Source organism: Triturus cristatus, chromosome 12 (assembly GCF_964204655.1).
Source record: "Triturus cristatus chromosome 12, aTriCri1.1, whole genome shotgun sequence".
Taxonomy (NCBI): domain Eukaryota; kingdom Metazoa; phylum Chordata; class Amphibia; order Caudata; family Salamandridae; genus Triturus; species Triturus cristatus.
Window position 1 is genome coordinate 810642796 of NC_140595.1, and position 16827 is coordinate 810659622.

The 16827-nt window shown below is 44.9% G+C and overlaps 1 long non-coding RNA gene across 1 annotated transcript; it reads left to right on the plus strand.

Annotated features, from left to right (window-relative positions):
- Positions 1–7327: 7327 nt before the first annotated feature.
- LOC146782944 (uncharacterized) lies at positions 7328–12535 on the plus strand. The gene is made up of 2 exons (XR_014972131.1): positions 7328–7636; positions 10999–12535. It is a non-coding gene; the product is annotated as an uncharacterized LOC146782944 (long non-coding RNA).
- Positions 12536–16827: the final 4292 nt, after the last annotated feature.

The window sequence follows — 16827 nt, forward strand, 5'->3', positions numbered from 1 at the left end:
AAGGCTGGCTGGCCTAAGAATATTCGGTTTGAATTTTGAGGCTTAGGGATGCCACTAAAACATTGATTCTTCTTTCTTACGTTTCCTCCAGTTTTGTGCGCTTGAATTCAATGTGCATGATTTAGAAGTATTGTTTAGGTCTGATCTAATTATTTTATACACTGCAGAGAATCTGGGAATATTAGAAGCGTATTAGACCTTTTGGAAGTGCTTAATTCCTTCACTGTTTGGTGCAATGGAAAAGAAATATTTGTTACCTTTTCACCTTGGCCTTGAAAAACAAAACATATTCTTGTTTATCTGCATTTCAATAGCAGCGTAAATTAATGTTTTCTAATAGCGGCTTATTGCGTGGCATAATAGTTCAAATACATATCAAGCACAAAAGTAGAATTCATGTCATGGTCTCAAGCTTTATTTTTGCTTTGCACTGAAATGTATCCCTCAGGTTGACATGGTAACCCCCTCAAAAACGATGTTTGATTTACTCAATTGGCTTTCACATATATGTTCTGATGTACCCCACATTTATTTGGGTTTACAGTGGCTTCTGGTGTGGAGCATCATCTGTTCTTCAGTCCCTGCCAGGCCTCCAATAGTCCTTTCTTAAAGCCAATCTGATGTATTCCCTGTGCCCTCTTTCAAATGACGTGTTTGAACTGAGACAAAGGGGTTTAAAAAGTTTATTTGTAAAGTGAGTTATTGTGCTCTGAAGAGGAAGTGTCAGAAGGAATTATGACTGCGCTGCTAAATACCTCTTCTCAACTAAAAAAGGTCCTGCACAATGAATAATGTTAATTATAAAAATACTTCAGTCTTGTGGCTTTGTTCTTCTTTTGCGCCCCCTCAAATTCCACTCCATCCCATTTCACCTTGCTGCTCTTCGGTGTCGGCAAGGAGTATGCAGCAGCTAGAAAATTACCAAAAAATTATATAAATTAATTAAATGCATTGTAAATGAATGACGGAAACGCACGGTCACCAGCCTCTCCTACACAAGAGCGAAGTTAGGGAACCGAGACTGAATCTGTGCCTCAATGCTGTTAATTGCCTTTCCCACACACTGTTGTCAAGAGAGCGGAACTTTGGCCCTGAATAAAGTTTGTGGAAGAATCACTCGGACAGGACTGCGAGGACCAGCAGCCCCGTAACCCTGCTCAGCTGTGACCTCTTCCCGCCCCTGCCGCTGCCAGAGCACTCCTAACGACTCACGGCCCCCGCTTCACGGGAGCCGTTCGTAGTCAGAGGAGTCTGGTGCTTTACTGGATTGTGTCTACACCCATTTGTCCCACACGCTGTTGTCAAGATAGCGGAACTTTGGCCCTGAATAAAGTTTGTGGAAGAATCACTCGGACGGGACTGCGAGGACCAGCAGGCCCGTAACCCTGCTCAGCTGTGACCTCTTCCCGCCCCTGCCGTTCTTTGTATAAAACAAAACAAGCGTCCCGCTAAGCAGTCGCGCGCGGTCGCGTGCCGGGAGAAGCCCGGGACAAGGGCGGGACCGTTTGTGGCCGTTAGTGGCCGGGAGAGGACGGGACGGGCCACCTCTATTGATTGATTACTTCTCCTTTTGTGCATTTCATTTGTTCGAGACATTGTGCCCCTATTGCCTGAACTCACAATGGGCAAGACGGGCAAAGTGATCCCTGTAAGATCTCCTCATGCTGTAAAACACAGAGTCATGCCAAACCAATCATTACCCAGTTTGACTGCAATTGACCGTATGCTTCAGAAAACTATAGGAGTGGTGGCGACTGCCATAGAAAACACTGAACGCCGCCTCGCTCTTCCTGTTGGCATGTTGCCCCCTCTACCTCCGGTCCATACTTCATTTGCCACTGTTAACTCACAAGACTCGATTCTGCTTCCATCTTTTGTTGCACTCCCAGGTTCTCATCCTATTCCTTCAACGGGTACAGTCCCCATTTCAGATAACGTATCCCCCCAACCTTTATTAGTTCCTTCTAGGTTGTCGTTAACTCCTACCACCTTTATGACAGTACCTTCCCCTGACTCCTTAGCTCAGTTAGGGGATCTCTCTGACCATTTCTCTTGTCAGACATCTACATCTCCAATTTCGGTCTCTCCTTTGTTGCTAAACTCGGATACGCATACCCAGAGGGTAACAACAAGAGGGCAGAAGGTTAGGAGCAGTTTAAAACAATCTAATAAAGACGGAGAAAACGCAAAAAATGTAAAAAAATCAAAACGGACCCCTGGTGGCCGTATTTATAAGAAATCTCCCCCTAAACCTCCTCTTCCAATAAGGGAAAACGTTGACAATAACCTACACAAGCCAGTTTCTACCCTAACTTGTGAAAACGGTTCCCTTGTTTTACCTCTAGAGCAATCAGCTAGCGTCTTGCCCGCTGTTTTATCTACTGACGGGCTCTTCCAGAAAATTGAACATCTAATGAAGTCCCTACTGGCCCCATTACAAGAAAGGGTTAGATCCATAGGAGAAAAAGTTGACAAAATCGAAACAGCTATTAAGGATTCTTTTGCAACTCAAGGGGCTGTGTTAAATAGAGTACATTCAAAATGCCTTCTCATATCTCCAAATATTAGGCATAAAACCATCCGTTCTGATCACATCACAAAGCTACCAACTGCCCCTACCCCTGTATTATCTACTACATCTGAGAATATTGATCCTAGCGCTAAGCCTTCTTTGAAGGCACCAGAGGTCTCTAAACCCTCGGACATAGCAGGGGATGATTTACACGGGCCTCTTGAACCTACACATCAAATGATAGATACTCCAACCCCCCTTAAGGATCCCTTTTTGCCAGCTGCGTCTAAAACGCCATTTCCATCTATCGATTTACCCCCACAATCATTACCATACACAATAGTGCTTGTTGGGGTCCCAGAGTTACCAACAGGGAAAATCAAGACCTTTCCCGAGCTAAGAAATAAAGTTGCATTTTGGCTTAATAGCAACAGGCCACTCCCGTTAAACATTTCTGGTGAGATATTGTTTTCTAGAAGGACAAGTTGGCTGGGTAGTACAAGAAAGGTTATCTTGGGGGATTGTATTGTAGTAAATTTCAGGGACAGGCGAGTTGTTCGCCATATATGTAATCGCTCCCCCTATAGCACCAATACTGACATTCAAGACAGGGACTTGACTTTTTTTTATCCCCAATTTTTGACTTGCCGGCCATCCACCATCCCTAGGGGTCTACCAATTGGAAACTGGGAAAAAAGGATGGAATCACGATATAACATCCCGACTTTTAATCACTTTGAGCACCTCTCTGAATTGGAGAGAGTGGATTGACTCCAGCCGGAGGATCTGAAAGAAAACATTGGCAGTATTTTACCAATCCTTGGTGCGCATTTAGACGATCTCCCCCGGGGTGGCGCAGTGATCGAAGTTACATCTCCACAACCCATACAATTTCCTAGCTGTGAGGATTCTTTGGGTATAGCTTTGAAAACTTCGTTAAATAAGGATGACTTTTTAATTAAAATTATTTTCTGGAATGTGGCAGGTCTTCGATCAAAGGTCACTAACGATATCTGGCTTGCCTTTATACGCAACTTCGACATCCTGTGTTTCCAGGAAACATGGGCTCCATCTGAATTTCATCTCGAAGGCTTCAAGACTTATTTTTCTCCAGCATTACCTTCCTCTTTCGGCAGGGCAAAGGGAGGTATGTCTATCTTCATATCAAATACTGTGCGATTTTCATCAACAGTACCATTAAAACTGGCCACAAACTTTCAAATTCTTATTCTGCACCTGAATCGAAATAGGGCGATAGCACTTGTGAATTTTTACAATAACCTCTCTGTGGACGAACTTATGAAGGTAACAAATGAAATATACAATTGCCTTCAAGAATTATCCATAAAGATCCACAAGGAATTAACCTTAATCTGGGGTGGAGATTTTAATCAAAACTTATGAACTCAGAGTGGGAAATCAGTTTGTGGAATTGAGGATGAAAACGGGGATTCAATAACCCACTTTTCCCACACCCCATCGGGCCATTGTCTGAATGAGATTTTGTTTGGTCTAGATCTCGCACTTGTAAATGATATGGTCAACCCTCCCATTCCTCTAGCCCCAACTTTTTTTGGCAGAGGTAGGTCAACTACAATTGATTTTATTTTTTCTTCCACTCTATGGGTTAAAAATCTACTCACTTGTAAGACCCACGATATCGCCATCAGCGACCATTATCCAATTAGTCTTACATTAAAATTGTTTAAGAAACACGAGAGCCCTGATATTGAGTTAGCTTTAACTCAAAACAAATTAATAATAGATAGACTTAATGGATATTCCTTAAGGTGGGAAAAAGTGGACCCGAAGGGCATAACTGTATCCATTGTTACAAGAATGGCCACAGCGATTAATAACTGCCTTGATTCCACTATTTCCCACGAGGGAATTATGGAAAACTTCGCTCTGTTGCTGGCTGCGATAAAGGAAACACTGTTCGTAGAGCTTAAGAATAGTAAGGCCAACTCTAAGGGCTGGTTTGACTCTTCCTGTACAAAAGCCTATCAGAGTTTGAAAGTAGCCCTCTGCAACAAGCCAAGAGATAGAAAGGAGATTGCAGCCCTTAGAAATGATTACAAGCAGGCTCTAAAGTGTCGGAAGGACAATTTGAAAAATGATCTCTGGGCCCAACTACACAAATCATGTGCTTTCAGAGATTGTGCTGCCTTCTGGAAGGTCGTGAAGTCCCCCTTTTTTACGGAATCATCTGCAAACCCTACTGTTGAGGTGGCGATTGATGAACAAACATGGCTGGACTATTTTGAGCGAATATTCAGCCTTCCTTCAACCACCACACTCTCAACTTCTACTAGGTTAAACATAGCTGCCTTTCCCTTGCCAATAAGTATTTCCCATGAGGAGGTGGAGCACGCCCTAACGACTAGTAAAAATGGTAATGCCCCGGGCCCCGATGGGGTCCCAGTTGATTTTTTCAAATTCACTATGGACCTGTGGTCTCCAATACTAACCAGGGTCCTTCAAGCATCCTGTGCACTGGGGCCTATAGACTCTTGGTCCCAATCAACTCTTGTCCCTATTTTTAAAAAGGGGGACCGTCATTTGCCATCTTGCTATCGACCGATCTCCCTATTAGACTCCTTAGGGAAAGTCGCGGGGCGTGTAATCCTGGAGCGCCTCCAGCTCTGGGCTCTTGATAACAAAGCCCTCTCTGATCTCCAGTTCGGGTTTCGTGAGGGTTTGGGTACCACCGAGCAAGCCCTCAACTTATCCCTAATAATTGGCAAATATGTTAGCGCAAAAGGGGGTGCACTCTACCTAGCATACATAGATCTTTCTGCAGCATTTGACTGCGTTAATCACTCTAAGCTGTGGGACATCTTAGAAAGTATGGGTATAGAAGCGCCTCTTATAAGTTTTTTGCGCGAACTATACTCAGACGCCACAGCCCGTGTGAGATACGGACTGGGGGGCGAGGTGACAAAGCCTTTTAGAGTCGAGCGCGGAGTAAGGCAGGGCTGTGTCCTGGCCCCTTTTTTATTCAACCTATATACCAATGGCCTGGAAAAAGCCATGTTAAAGGGGGCTCAGGACATTCCCTGCATAAACAACTGTCCTATACCGGCACTACTCTACGCTAACGACGCTGTTATCCTAGCACGCACTCCTAATGAATTACAGCGTGCTCTCACGAAATACCATACTTTTATGGCTGACCTTGACCTAAGGATCAATACTAAAAAAACCTTTGTAATGTCCATAGGATCAAGGAAAAAGAATAATAAGACCTTCATTATCGATAACCAAAAAGTAGAGAGCACTCTTCAATATCCATATCTGGGCATAGTATTCGATCATAAATGCTCATGGAAACGTGCCATTGAGTCTAGGAAACTCACCTTCATAAGATCCACAGCTGCACTGATTAATTTTGCGAATAAACTCGGCAGAAGGCCAACGGTTGAACTCCTGGAGATTTACAGGGCAAAATGTATGTCTAGTGTTATTTATGGGGCTGGCATTTGGGGTTATGCAAAAGTCGAGGAAGTTCAAAGGGTGGAGAACAGCTTCTTGAGATTTCTCCTGGCTGCCTCGCGGGCTACATCGACTTACGTCTGCCACTTAGAGCTGGGTCTGCCCTATCTCACAGATCTGATTAGGACTCAACCCTTACTCCTATGGCATCGTATTTGGACGTCTAACGCCACTACTTTTTCCCAGGGGTTCATTAAGGACTGTATAGCTCTAGACCATGCACATAAGATTGGTTGGATCTCTTACATAAAGAGATTCCTCGATGATTTGGGCATGGCACGCTTTTTCCACTCTCCCCTGTCACTGGCCGAATTACCGAGGAAACAACTTAAAAAGATGTGTATGGCTCACTTAGAATCCCTGAGAATGACTAATGAGTTCGTCAAACCAACTCTACAACACTCGTTGTTGGTCCAAACAACCCTGTCCATTCAGCCCTATTTAACTTACAACTGCACGGATTTTGAGAGACTCCTTCTAACAAAATTTAGACTTAACATTTTCCATCACTTGGTCACTTTCCCAAAGTCTAATATCTGGGAAAATTCACTTCAACCTTGCCCTTGTGATGAGATTTCCTCTCAATCCACGATTCATACAGTATTGTTCTGTAAATTTTATCACGACCTGCGGAAACGTTGGCTTGGCCCGCTTTTAAAGATCTGGGGCCTCCGCAGATGTCGTCTTGCCTTTTTGGCTCTCCAATTCTTGGACACTGAGCTATCTGCCAATTTTTTGAACTTAGTCTTGAGGCATAGACAGAATTTGTAGATTCCACTTATCCTTTATTTCTCATCAACTGGAACTCCTGTTAATGATTAATAATTTTAAAAAATTCCTTGGATAAAGGAATTGCTTATTAGATTTGCTTTTGAATTGTGGCTAGCTTTCTCTATTGTTCATTTTATGGCTGTATTCAATATGCTCTGCTATATTGTTTTATTTTCTTCATTTGTATTTATAGATTGTACTGCTTTGTACTTTTATGGTTGTTTGTCTTCAACCGAATAAAGTTTGTTTTGATTTGATTTGAATGATGTGTGCATTCTCACTGGCTGGTAATCACCTGCCTCATGTTCAACTCTCACTCCCCCAGCCCCAGAGGCCTTAGCTGCAGGAGTTTGCCTCCTTTCCCTGCAGGCCGGACCACCAGGGGTCGACGGCCTTATGCTTGGTGGGGACATTAGTCAATCATTACAGGTTTTGGCCACTCTTTGGGAGTGAAGTCCCCTGCAATGAAGGTAAATGATTCACAGGAATGACCAAAGAAGCCCTCCATCCTTCCACTGCCTTTATTTCCTCTTTTGTTTGTCACTCACTCACTCACTCACTCACTCACCCCTCTTGCACTTGGAGGACGTCTGCTCAAGGATGAAGTTCTCAGCAGGGCTCCTGCTGGTGCTCGGTGCTTTCCTGCCCCCTTCCGCGGGGGACAAAGAGGGCTGTGACCCCTTCCTGGTGGTGCCTCGGCAGAAGGGACCAAATGGCCAGATCATCTCAGCCTCCCCATGTGCCGTGTTTTCGCTCCAGCCCGGGGCAAAGTGTTCCTCCGCCGATCTTCCTGCGGGAAGGACAGTGGTGGTCCTACAAAGCGCCAATCGAAGGAACTCTACCTTCACCTTTGTGCAGGTAATCAAAGAGAGAGAGGAAGAGAGACCTGAGGGAAGAGCAGGGGATTGAGGACATATTCAGGACATATCCAGCGCCTGGATACGCTCACGGGTGATTAGATGCGCTCTACAAATTCACATAACATGTATACCACACATAACAGACATATTATTACATAACATAGCTTATCATAACATAGCACTGAGGCCTCCAGGCCAGTCAGGCTGGAGCAGAGGAAGCCATGAGTTAAGAGCCCATCCACCTCACCGACCTGTTGGGAAATTTGCAGATCTTCCTAAACCCCCTCCCTTCCGCCTCCCCAACACACACACACACAGACTCACACGCACTCACTTCTCCTTTCTCTCCATCTTTCTCCTATCTCTCTCTCTCTCTCTCTCTCTCTCTCTCTCTATTACAAGGACCCATTTCTAGATACAGAGGACTGTCCTCTGATAATTTGACCCTAGCCTCACCAATCAGATAACACATCCAGCACGTGTAGCGTGTAACTAGGCAGCAAGGAAAGGGGTGTGCTGAGAGGAAGCAACCAGGCAACGAGTGTGACAGGCTGCACCGAGAGCAGAGAGGCATTTTAGCAATAAACAGGAAAAGGGATGTCACGAGCTCTCTGTGCAGAGAGAGAAGTGTGGCAGGGTGTCACTGTGCAAGGATCGGGCGCTGCAAGGGCAGGTGTTCAAGGAGAAATGAGTGTCAGGAAATCAGTGTAGCACCAAGAAAGTGTGCAAGTACACGAGAGTGCAAAGGCTTCACAGTGAGACCAGGATGAGAGCTATGGTCTGAAGGAAAGGACAGCTCCAGGACTCAAGAGGAATGAAGTGCCGATAAATAGGTTTTCAGGAAGAAGAGACTGGCAGTGAGTAAGTGTGCAAGGAATGTAGTGTGAGGAAATCAATGTAGCACCAAGAAAGTGTGCAAGTACACGAGAGTGCAAAGGGTTCACAGTGAGACCAGGATGAGAGCTAAGGTCTGAAGGAAAGGACAGTTCCAGGACTCAAGAGGAATGGAGTGCCAATAAATAGGTTTGCAGGAAGAAGAGACTGGCAGTGAGTAAGTGTGCAACGAATGCAGTGTCAGGACAAACTGAGCACTAGTGCACATAAGTTCACAATCCTTTACCTTGCTAGGCTGCATCACTTCCCCCCTCCGCCTCGCCCGCTCTCGTGCTGGCTTTCTGATCTCTTTCGGGTTTGTGAGAACTTTGTGGCCCTAGTTTATTCCTAGAAGTATTTGCGTGTCTGTCTGTCCTCACTTGCTGGCTGTGACCAGCACGTGCTGCCCCTCAAGACCACCATCTATGAATACAAAAACAACAGTTGAACCCAGCCATATGCAAATCAGTCTTGACCCTGTGCCTCATGGGAACAGTCCAGCCCGATCTGAGCATCCTAGGACCGGTTTCAGGGTTTCACCCCTCTTCAGCCAGGATAGCTTGATTCCAGTGGCATGGAGAGCAAGGGACCCACGTCTGAGCATACCCTTCCCACTCGGGGTGACAAATGCAAAAACAACAATTGATGGACAGAATGCAGAACAATGTCATACATTCACCCCAGTACAGAGATCTGGGCCTAAATCCATCGTTTTCTTGCTCACCATGCCGTTCCTGGACTGGAAACAACCATCCTAGGACCGGTTTCGGGGTTTCACCCCGTTTCAGCTAGGATTGCTTGATTCCAGTGTGTCTTTTGCTTTCTCACCCTAAGTGCGCCAGGTACGCCCAGACGTGGGTCCTGGGCTCACTGTGCCACTAGAATCAAGCTATCCTGGCTGAAGAGGGGTGAAACCCCGAAACCGGTCCTAGGATGCTTGTTTCTGGTTCAGGGAGGAAAGCAAAGTGTGAGGCAACTCTGGGGAATACTTACCAAAGATTTATTCAGGTGTATGCACAGTGCAAATCAACTCATTGCAAAACAACATATAGCCGCGATTTCTGATACACCCACATGACATGCCTCTCTCGTATGCTGCGCTCTTTCTACTCATGGGACTGTGGAACATTCTTTCCGTATACGTTGATGTTATTCCATGCTCTTGTAACACTCGTTTTATTGTGTCACACTGTTTCTCCGTTTCTCATATTTTAATATGCTCCTGTAACTGATGTAACTTTGTAACTTGTTATCTCACTGAGCCTCATGTAAAGCGCTCTGATGCCTCTGGGTCTAGTTAAATACTGACGTAAGCAGGAAGGGGTTCCAAACTTACAGGGGGGGCTGAGAGGAAAAATAGGGAGGAGTACACCCTCCCAGGTTATACACTGTTCTACAAAAAAGTACTCCCCACCACTAACTTAAAAATGAGATTATAAGTTAAATTTGAACAGACCTAGAATTTTCAGATGTTACGACCCCTAAATGAAGATTGGAACTAAACACCACTATTCAGTGGGGAAGGAGGCAACTCCTTTTGTTTTATATTCCCTCACACACCCTAGTGGTGTCATGCTTCATCATCGGGACACCTCGACCCCTATAAGTCGAGGTGGGCTCGACCGTATCTCAGGGAGCTCTTATGAAGATGTTTTTGGCCAGGGGGATAAAGATTAAAAGCTAAAGATTCAGTGGTGAAAATAAAATACAATGTTAGGGTCAAAATGGGATATTATGGTCCTAAGACCCTATAGCCAACATGTTTCAGTCCTGCTATGCCCCATAAAGGGTGCTGGACTTTCTTCAGGGCGGAAAAAATGCCCCCTGGATTGGGTTTAGGCAGAAGAATTTCCCTGCACTATTCGGGATGAGGGCGACTAACGCTCCTCATCAATTGTCATAGACTAATTAGTCTTGTATTTCACTCCCTCCCGTTTTTTGAGGGGTATCAACTCCAAGTGGACGACTACCGTTAGTGGGGTAGCCCTGTAGTCAAACAGCCATCAAGGGTCCTGCCCCTCGTAACAACCTATTCGGTGGTGGTTCCACTGCTTGGGGTGCTATATAAAACTCTTCAAATAAATAAATAAATACATTATAAAAGCCTCCCAGTACAGTGCACAAATGTATTGGGCCACACAAACCTCCATGCAAACAGTAGTGTGAGGAAACAGCTTTTTGTAGGATTCAACCCCACTCCCCCTCCCCCCCCCCCCCCATTTTGACCACTAGGCACTGGTGTAATGGCTCTGAAATGCCCTGAGCCCTGCTAAAGAGGACTCCATGCATGTGCTGTGACCCCTAGGACGGTCTACCCACCCATGTGATCTCTTTATGTACCCAGGTGCTGCGTTCGGCCAGCTTGTACGTTGCCTTGCCCAGTACAGCCATCACCGGGCACACAGCAGGGGCCCCCCTCGAAGCCCTTAGGGGCCCAAATTAGATGCTTAACTCCCACCAACCAGTGTCTCTTCTGCTTTATTCCAGGTGATGCCAGGCTGCCAGCTCACCTATTTTCGACCGCGCATGGAGACACAGTACCTCCTGGCTGGAGTCCATGATGTAGAAGGTACCACACCCTCTCAGCACCCCGACTACACCTTGACCGCTTACTACTGCACATGTAGCCAGACCCCAGAGAGGGCGCGACGCAGTGCGAGAGGCAGGGGGCGCTCTCGTCTCTTCGCCACTCTTCGCCAAAGGCAAATGAAAGGGTGGAAGAGGCCGCAGTAGTGTTGGATGGCAGCCAGTCAATGAACCCTACTACAACTCAACGGAGGGGTCATGGGCCAGCGTCAATGGCAATACCTTGGGGACCCCTGAAACCTTCTTGGATTCTTCTTTGGAAAAACAGTGCAACAATGAAAGAAATGTGTGGAGTAGGTGTGTGTGAATTTGCTGAGTTTTTCGTTCTCAAATTTCTACAAAACTTTGCAGGTTTCTCTAACTTTGCAAAGGCTGAAGCGTTAAATTGCACACAAAAAAACAACTAAAATCGATTTTGAAGAATCAAATGTCAGAGAAAATTACATTTTCTTCAAAAAAGGTTTTGAAAGGCAATCCTTCACAATTTTTTTTTGCGAGAATCTTTACTCACAAGGGAAGTTTCGTACAGGTTTTGCAACTTTACAACCTTTGTGAAATTTGAAAACTTTGCAAAACCAACACTAATGAACTTTACATTTGCCTACCCCTAGTGAAAGGTTTTGATTGGGCATGGTAATTCCATAGAATCAAACAATTCCAGCCCATGGCTTGTAGGCAGAGTTCCTCTGGATAAAACTGTCCCTTCTCAGCACCTACTTGAGTACCATCGGAGTTTGGAGCCTGCCCCTTGCCATTCCCTTCCTTATTGACATCTTTGAACAGGAAATAGAGGGTGAATAGGCGGGACTTCCTGCGGATCTCCCTGACCGTCACTTCATGTTTCAGGAATCACGTGTCAGTCCATCAGTTCACACCTGTGGGCCGGCTGCATACCCCGGGTACACCAGTAGGTATCCGAGAAGGCAGCTGGGACTGTGGGGGGACTGGGGCGATCTCTTGTGATGGGTGCGGGTGGGCATATCGGCAGCGGGAGGTCGGGAAACAAAGATGGCGGGCATGCCAAGGGAGACCATATTGTTTGGCTCGGACCAGGAGATGGATGGACAGCTGCCGAGAGGCACCTGTCTCCTGTAGCCACAACTGCCCCTCATTTACGCTTTACACCTGAAGATTAATGCAATTATGCGGTGTTCTAATTATCATATTTTTCCTCTTCGAGGAGTCCCTTGTTTTAGGGTACATCTGTGAATCATTTACACATAAATGATAAAAATAGAATGCTCTCACTTTTTTTTGTAATGTGACAGTCAAGTTTGCTCGCGTGTATTCACAGTATTGAATCTGTCACCTTCTGTTCTAAAATAATTATTGCTGACTCGTGACGAGCTTGCATGAAAACTGTTCATTTCCTTTCTCGTTTGTTATTGTTGTTCAAAAAGCTTAGTTTGGCAGAATAAAAATAAGTTAAAGAACATCAGACCACTTTCTCCTCATTTTTTATGTCTAAAGGTTCAACAATGTTCCATGAATGTTATCTACGTCAGATGTAAAAGGCTGGAGGGGGCCTTCATGCCAGGGACAGAGACGAGACAGCCACGCAGAGTCGCTTCACATACCTTGTGTGAGGGATAACAGGAGGTGCATTCAGGCCTCCACTTGCTGGGGCCTCTCAGACTTAGCCTAAACGTGAAATGTAACAATAACTTAATTCCTCACAGCAGGTATGAGAGTGTGAGCCATCTTTGAAACTCAATTTAGTCCTTTCCTTTGGTTCTGAGTTAAGCTCAGTGAGTCAAAGTTGTCAGAGTGGGATTCATGTAAAGCTAAACAGCCAGCTTACGTTACTCATAAAGGGTGCACCTGCTATCCTGTTTGTTCGTTATTATAGTTACAACTCATATTGTGTGCACGATGATACGATTTTAATTTTAAAATACATCTTTAAAACATATCCATTGTTTCCTAGTGTTCCTGCCTGTGCTTTTCTATGAAGAAAGGGGATTCGGGCTCGACTAGTCCGCCCTGTGATATTTCACTAGCTTGGTCGTGAGCTGAAACGTATCTCACTCTGGTATGCTCAGTGGGTTGCGGGTGGTTGCAGTCCAATTGGCCTTCTATCTCATTTTTGCACGTTGACAAGCTTCTTAGCGCTAGGGGCTCAACGCATATCTCCTAGGTCGTGACCTAGAGAACCTAGAAAATGCAGTTGTGCGTCACGAGGCAAGGCAACTTCACACACCCATGGACCCTAGTGCGGCAAGGAAAACAGGCCCTCTGGCTGCTGGTTGGAGAGAACAATACTGCGAAAACCTGGTTGAAGTGTGCCTCTGGGCCTTGGTGCCGCTGCACCTGCTGCACTATTCACAGCAGCACATTGGCGCACCTTTGGCTATCGTCCCTATAATTCTTTCTTGTTTATTTCCACTCCAGATCCCATTTTAATTTGCATCTCATGAAAATCGCAATTGGGTTATTCAGCACTCAGCTACACAACGAAGGAACATCTGACATAATTCTCAGTCACATATATTCAACAGCCTTTTTTATTTTCAGTAGATATAAATCTTTATTGCTTGATTAATAAAAATAATTGCAATCAAAACATCACACAATATTTTAAAAAACTGTACCACATATACTATTTAAGAATTTCCTATACATTCATAATAATATCAAAAATCCAGACCAATTCACCATACATCAATAATTACTATAACATGATATTGCACATTTGGCAGTTTAAAGTGACAACGTGCAAAGCATACTAATTCCCTGTACGTAACGACAAAAATAAAATGTATTAAAAATACTTCAATAGTTACTGTGGCAGCATATATTCGACACCTGATTGCATTCATGCTACACATGCAGGAGTATGGCACGTGGTAAGACATATGTGAATAACACAGCATAGGATTGCGCTGTCTCTCCACCCTACAAGGCCCTAGCTCGCACCTGGCCATTGGGTTTGTCATCGTTCAGTCCCTGCCTCCTGCAAAGGATGTTGTTCGATACAGACATTGTTTGGCGTCATTCCAGGGACCAGGCTTTCTGGTTATCCATTCAGAACGCGACCAATCAGGATGCAGCTAACACCACAGTGGCGTATCGCGTGGTAGAAACGTGCACTGCGGTTGGAGATCCATGGAGCATATAGTGTAGCAGGTGACTGCTGCTCATCTCTGTGGTCTGTGGGCCAGTGTGCCTCACCCACTGACTGCTGACATCTTATGAGGCAGGGCACAGGACAGGTGGACAGAGGAAGACCCCCAGGAGAGGAGGTAACACCTGCCTTTGAACCTGATGAAGCAATGGGCCACACCCAGGTCTGCAGAGTGAGACAAGAAAGAGAGGAGAGCCCCAATGGGTTCTACCAGTACAGGGGAGGAACAAGATTAGTGTCTCCCCTTTCAGTGCTGTAGACCCCCTGTGTTTCTATCACCCCACAGAGCATGGTAGGGGCATGGCTGGATGAATGCATACATTAATGAAGGCTTTTAAAGTACCACCATGTGCCAAGCAGTGGCGATTGGGCGTTTCTCCACAGGGAATTTCTTCCAAATATGGTAATCGGTGGTGCATTGTAGGTCACTAACACTGGTTAAAACTTGGTCCGAATGAAATCCATTAATTCTACACATAGTAATAATTAAAAGCATGAACGTCAATTCAACAAGAGGTCAGGGGTAGCAGAAGTGACATCACATGCCATTTGACCTTTTTGTCCACTCACACACACCTGCTTACACATACATACACACACTCTCCCTCTCACATAAGCACACTCATCTGCAGGGATGCACACAACATACATTTTAAAGCATTTGTTACTTACCTCAGCTGCCAGGGAGGGTCATATTCCAGCTAATTGTACTCCATTTGTTATTACACTATTAGTGAATAGTACTATTCACTATTAGTGTAATAAAAAAATGGACAAAAAACAAGCAGATTTGGCGCCACAACCAATGACCATAAGGACGAGCTACCCCTGTGTTCGAGGCACTGATTTTTCCACCTCTGAGGCCAGGGGTCACAAATGTAGTGCCAGTAGTTGCAAGGGGCAAGTCAGGGGTCGCAGCTGCAACCCACTGATACCCACTAAACGACATCCATGATTGAAAACGATTTGTCATGGGGTTCTCAAAAATGGCAGATGGGATATGGGTGCAAATGCAGAATTTTAGGCACGTTGAGCAGAGAGCACCTGTGATGTTGGTAGTTGGTATAAGACTGCTTCACAAGTGGTTTGTGGTATGTCACCAGGTCGTTTTTAGGCAATGCAGTGACACATTAGGACAGTAAGATTTAAAGACCATGTGACATCAGGCTAGGGTCGACTGTTTTTTACATCGAGGTTAGGGGAGCATCAAAGACACCCAAAGCTTTGACATCACTCGGCTGTAAAGGATCCTTCCAAACACGAACACACATGCACCAATATGTAGCCACACTCGTGTGTGTGTGTGTGTGCATACACACGCATGCACACACCCTTAGCTCTGGTACTGCTCTCGCACACTGCTACAACGAGAAGGTACACAGATCTCTAGAGCAAACATTTACAATTTGAATTCAGCCCAATGCATTTCAATGGGAAGCTCCATTCAGGCCGCCATTTTGATGTCAGATGAACCCAAAATGTTGAGGCACACGAAGTGCTATTGGTTAAAAAGTGAGGACTGGCTGAACCTATCATGCATTACATGGAGCCTTGCGGCGGCGATGAATACATAATATCAGAACTAGACATGGCGAAAGGTAGACAATCACCCACAGTAATACTGAATGTCATGGTCAGTGCGACAAGGGTTCAGCTGCCTGACATAAAAGGCAAGTATGTACTAATCAGTTGCTGGTAGACAGGACCTGAAGCTCACTGGCAGAGCCATTGCAGAAGGACTTGTCTGGCAGAACTCATGCTGCCACGAGGTTTTTCTAGTCTGTGGTGCACACACATCATTGAGAAACATGCCTTCGAAAAAATATAATTACACTGTGAATGACTATTTTAAATAGCAGCCTTATTCTGCATTTTACAGTATAATGCAGCTTTTTTCTCAACCATTCAATTGTCAAACACTCAACATGAGTCTAATAATTGTATTTTACATACTTGATACATTATATACAATGCTGCACTTCATCAAGACCTCAATTATTGGTATAAATTGATTTCAATAAAACATAGATTAACAAAGGCATTTTAGTGGAATAATAAAAAAACTCAATCATCATGCTCTGCTACATAAAGCCTTAATTAAAGTTCTTAAATCAGATAGTAACGCCTATCGTGTTAGTGAGCAAATTGACATGGAAGGAAGACTTTGTAACTGTTATGCCATGTTACTCATGATATATGATATTTATATTTCCATTTCCACTATTTCAGGGCCTGTTCTCACGTTATATTGTAGTTCCTTTATGGAAAAGCTTTGAAATCTATTTCAACATTAAGACTTCGTGAACATGAGGTACCAAATCTTTTGATCCAGTCCTCCTCTCTTTACGGCTCCGTACGCCTGCGGTCACATCCTCGATGGTGGCAAGAAATATGAAGAGTACGTCTGCGGTCACAACCTCGATGGTGGCAATAAATATGAAGAGTACGTCTGCGGTCACAACCTCGATGGTGGCTATAAACATGAAGAGTACGTCTGCGGTCACCTCCTCAATAGTCGCTATAAACATGAGAAGTACGTCTGTGGTCACCTCCTCGATGGTCGCTATAAACATGAAGAGTACATCTGCGGTCACCTCCTCAATAGT